This window comes from Humulus lupulus, chromosome 9 (assembly GCF_963169125.1).
Source record: "Humulus lupulus chromosome 9, drHumLupu1.1, whole genome shotgun sequence".
NCBI classification, from domain to species: Eukaryota; Viridiplantae; Streptophyta; class Magnoliopsida; order Rosales; family Cannabaceae; genus Humulus; species Humulus lupulus.
In genome coordinates, this window is record NC_084801.1 from 44,998,416 (window position 1) to 45,004,030 (window position 5,615).

Genomic DNA, 5,615 nt, shown 5'->3' on the forward strand with positions numbered 1-5,615 from the left:
CATGACCGAACTTAGCATAGTACTTTGGCTTGATTTAACAAAATATAAATTTTGAAAAATACTCTAAGTACCGTAGCATGCTTTCACTTATTTTGCTCATCTGTTTACATACCTCTTGGTACGCTTTGCTTTCTATGTACCTTATATGCCCCCCAAGTGATCGAGGAGCTTTAGGTCCTTGGTCACTTGCCTTGACCACAACCTGTACGAACATTACTGCTCGATATAAATGTAAAACTTATAATACAGCAAAACAACACACGTAATGAACAAATACTTGTAAAAAAATTACAAAGTTTGGCAAGAATGACTGGCTGCGCACAGTCCCTTATAATTCTCGTATTTAAATGGACTAAACATGTCTTTACGAGTGATCTTTGAAAGATCTTACACTTATAAGCGATTAGCCATATAACATGACTAACCCTTTTTCAAAACTTGTAAAAAGTAAAAATTAATACAAGCCAGTCCTTTAAGAAGGACTGTTTACTGATAATACTTGCACAAGTGTTCTCCATTCCAATAACGCAGAACGAGATCTCCATTTAAGCGTGCAAGTTTGTAAGTGCCTGGATGAAGGACTTCTTCAACCTGGTAAGGTCCTTCCCAGTTTGGTCCGAGTACTCCAGCAACTTGGTCGCGGGTGTTTAAGAAAACTCTTCGAAGTACTAAGTCTCTGACGCTGAACTTTCTTTCTTTTACTTTGGAGTTAAAATATCGAGCGACTTTTTGCTGGTACGCAGCTACTCGAAGTTGGGCTTTCTCTCGTTTCTCCTCGATCAGGTCTAGGAACTCCATCAACAGTTGGCTATTTTGGTCTTGGTCGTATGTGATTCTGCGATGCGAGTGCAGATCTAACTCGACAGGCAACATAGCTTCATACCCGTATGCTAAGGAAAATGGGGTATGACCTGTTGCTGTTCGGTGAGAAGTTCTATACGACTAGAGGACTTCAAGCAGCTGCTCTGGCCATGCTCCTTTAGCTTCCTTGAGCCTTTTCTTCAGGGTATCTTTCAATGTCTTATTTACTGCTTCGACTTGCCCATTTGCTTGTGGATGAGCAACTGAAGAAAAGCTCTTGATGATGCCATGTCTTTAGCAAAAGTCTGTGAACACGTCACTATCAAACTGGGTGCCATTGTCCGAGACAATCTTTCTTGGAAATCCATATCGACAAACAATGCTTTTGATGAAAAAATCAAGTACTTTCTTTGTCATTATGGTTGCGAGTGGCTCAACCTCGGCCCATTTGGTGAAGTAGTCGACAACCACCACTGCGTATTTCACCCCACCTTTTCCTGTCGGCAAGGACCCGATTAAATCTATACCCCATACTGCGAAGGGCCATGGACTTTGCATTTGCTTTAACTCATTAGGAGCTGCCCGTGGGATCTTGGAAAACCTCTGACAGTTATCACATTTTCGCACAAACTCCATCGAGTCTTTGTTCATTGTCGGCCAGAAATAACCCTGCCTTAGAATCTTCTTTGATAAGCTCTGCCCCCCAGCGTGGTCTCCACAGAAACCTTCATGTACTTCCTTCATCAGCTCTTTAGCCTTTTCTGGTGTAACACACCTGAGCAGTGGCATTGAGTATCCTCTTCGGTATAGAATACCATCGACCAGGATATACCTAGCAGCCTGTCTCTGAAGGGTCCTAACTTTGTTTCTATCTGCTGGTAGTATACCGCTCGTGAGATACCCCAAGTATGATGCCATCCATGTATCTGCTAACCAGACCTCCATATTGGTTTCATCTGCTCGTATGCTTGGCGCGCGTAGCCGCTCAACTGGCACTATATTTAAAGTGTCAGCATCTTTTGCACTCGCGAGTTTGGCTAAGGCATCTGCGTTTGAATTATGATCTCGAGGTATTTGTTGGAGGGTATATTTTTCAAATTGTGCCAACAGATCTTTTGTTTTGTTCAGATAAGCCACCATTTTTAGGCCTCGTGCTTGATACTCCCCTAAGGCCTGATTCACTACCAGCTGTGAATCACTGTAAATATCCAGCACTTTTATGTTCATGTCTTTGGCTAACCTTAACCCAGCGAGTAGGGCTTCATACTCAGCTTCGTTGTTCAAAGCGGTGAAATCAAACCTAATTGCACAGTGAAATCGATGCCCTTCTGGCGTTATCAATATCACTCCTGCTCCTGCGTGAGATTCGTTGGATGATCCGTTTGTGAATAGTTTCCACGAAAGAGCTTCAACTTGAGGCTCAGGCGCACTAGGCGTTTCACCCTGCTCGCTGTTTGGGAGTTCAGTGAATTCAGCAATGAAATCATCCAAGACTTGTCCTTTTATTGTTGCTTGCGGTGAGTACGTTATATCAAACTGCCCAAGTTCGACTGCCCATTTCAACAAACGACCAGTAGCCTCTGGCTTTTGCAAAACTTGTCAAAGGGGTTGGTCAGTCAAGACTATGATTGGATGGGCTTGGAAGTAAGGACGTAACTTCCTTGAGGTCAAAATTAGGCAATAGGCTAATCTTTCAATGGGAGGATATCTCAATTCGACTCCGATTAACCTCTTGCTCACATAATACACCGCCTTTTGTACGCTTTCTTCTTCTCTCACTAACACCGCACTAGCAGCATATTCGGTGATCGCCAGGTATATGAACAAAGTTTCCCCATCTACAGGCTTTGATAAGATGGGAGGCTGCGCCATGTGGGCTTTTAAGGCTTCGAAAGCCTGTTCGCAGTCTTCAGTCCACTCGAACTTCTTGTTGCCCCTAAGTAGATTAAAGAAAGGGACGCACTTATCTGTTGATTTTGAAATAAATCTACTGAGCGCGACAATCCTTCCAGTCAAACTTTGCACATCTTTGATCTTTACTGGCGATTTCATATCGATCAGGGCCTTGATCTTTTTGGGATTAGCCTCAATTCCTCTCGAATTGACGATGAACCCCAAGAACTTCCCTGATCCTACTCCGAAGGAACATTTGAGAGGATTTAGCTTCATTTGATATTTGTTCAGAACATTGAAACACTCTTGTAAATCCTTCACATGTCCTTCTGCCTTTTTTGACTTCACCAGCATGTCATCAACGTACACCTCCATGTTTACACTCTTGTAAGTCGCACCAGCGTTTTTCAATCTGAAGGGCATTACTTTGTAACAGTATAGCCTTGTATCGGTCTGAAAGCTAGTGTGATCCTCGTCAGAGGGATGCATACTAATCTGATTGTACCCTAAGTATGCCTACAGTTGCATCGACCAGCTGGTCGATCCTTGGGAGTGAGAAGCAATCTTTAGGACAGGCTTTATTAAGGTCTGTGAAATCCACACAGGTTCGCCATTTGCCATTTTTCTTGGGAACCAGTACTGGATTAGAGACCCACGATGGATAAAATGCCACCCTAATGAACCCATTCTCCTTCAATCTTTCAACTTCTTCCTTTAAGACTTTTGATCTATCTTTATCTAGCAGGCGCCTTTTCTGTTGCACGGGTGGAAAGCTTTTGTCAACGTTCAGGACATGGCTGATGACTGCAGGATCTATCCCAACCATGTCTTTATGTGACCATGCAAAAACTTCCTGGTTCTTCCTCAAAAATTCCACCAGTGCATATTTGGTTGTTGTCTCTAAGTTTTTGCCGACTTTCACAACTCTGGTTGGATGTTCTTCGTCGAGTTGGACCTCTTCAAGGTCCTCAACAGGTCTTATATCCTCCTCAACATCCCTAAAGCGAGGATCTAAATCTCTATCCTCACTTTGGGCAACACCCTATTTGGTGACTTCATCACCTGATTGGGCTTGTACATCGATAGCCATTTGTAGATCTTTTGGAGGAACACTCCTTGGCACCCACTTCTTGGCCTTGGTAATTGAGGCATTGTAGCATTCCCTGGCTTCCCTCTGGTTTCCCAATACACATCCTATCCCTGCATCTGTTGGGAATTTCATGGCCAGGTGCCATATAGAGGTGATGGCCCGAAGGTCGACCAGTATTGGCCTTCCAATTACTACATTATAGGCCGAAGGACAATCAACTACTATAAAAGTAGTGAGTAGTGTCCTAGTGGCGGGTGCAGTAACTGCTGTTACTGGAAGCCTGATTGACCTTGTTGGAGCGAGTCCCTCACCAGAGAAACCATAAATTGTTTGGTTGCAGGGCTCCAAGTCCTTGACGGACAACTTCATCCGTTCCAGCGAAGATTTATACAGGATGTTAACTGAACTTCATGTATCGACCAGTACTCTTTTCACCATCATGTTGGCTATCTGAACATCCATGACCAGCGGATCGGAATGTGGGAACCGGACATGCTGGGCATCATAATCAGAGAAAGTTATTGCACCGTCTTCTATTCGAGCCTTCTTTGATGCCCGATCCTCCACAGTCATCATCTCGATGTCCTGGTCGTGACGTAGGGTCCGAGCGTATCGTTCCCTTGCCTTTCCGCTGTTTCTCGCAAGGTGCGGGCCTCTGCAGATGGTGAGTAAGGTGCCAGCCACGGGATCAGGCTGTAAAGGTGGCGAGCATTGGCGCGTAGGCGCCTGCTCGTTGCCACCTGGAGCCTCTCATTGGGAAGCTCCCGCGGCCCGCACGTATCTCCTCAAGTGTCCTTGTCTAATAAGAAAGTCGATTTCATCCTTCAGTTGGTTTTACTCGTTCGTATCGTGTCCGTAATCGTTGTGAAAATGACAGAACTTTGTTGTATCCCTTTCTGAAATATCCTTTCAAATGGGAGCGGGTCTTTTGTAAGGCACACTGGAACTTGTGGCCTGATACACCTTTGCTCGAGACTCGACAAGGGCGGTGTAGTTGGTGAACCTTGGCTCATAACGATTTCCCTTAGAGCGCTTACTCTCGGAGGTAGAGGGTTCGTTATGGGGCCTCTTCCCCCCATTCTTGTCGTTGCCATTCCCATTGCCTTTGTCGTTGTCGTTGGGCTTTGATCCATTGGCGGCTTTGGCGGGGTCTTCAGTCCCGTTATCTTTATTTGGGGTCTTTCCCTCGCTGGCAATTGCATCCTCGAGCTTGATGTATCGATCAGCTCAATCCAAAAATTCTTGGGTAGTTTTAACCCCATGCTTCCTGAGGCTACTCCAAAGAGGCGTATGGCGCCTAACTCCTGCAGTTAGGGCCATCATTTTGCCTTCGTCTCCCACTATTTTGGCCCCAGTCGTTGCTCGCATGAAACGCTGAACATAATCTTTCAGTGGTTCTCCTTCTTGCTGGCGTATCTCAACCAGCTGGTTTGCCTCAGTTGGGTGCACACGACCCGCATAGAATTTTCCGTAAAACTCATTTACGAACATCTCCCAAGATACAATACTTGCAGGAGGGAACTTAAAGAACCACTCCTGTGCAGCATCAGAAAGTGTTGCAGGGAAGATCCTGCATCGAGCGTCTTCGGACACCTTCTGAATGTCCATTTGTATCTCAAATTTGTTGACATGAGATACCGGGTCACCATACCCGTCAAAGTTCGGAAGTGTGGGCATTTTAAACTTACTGGGGGTTTCAGCCATTGCGATGCTTTGTATGAAAGGAGTGCCCCTTCTCTTGTCATACTCGATATGAGACGTTCTTCCCCCGACCAGCTGTTGCACTGCTTGGTTCAGGGCATCTATTTGGGCCTGAACGGCCTCAGGAATT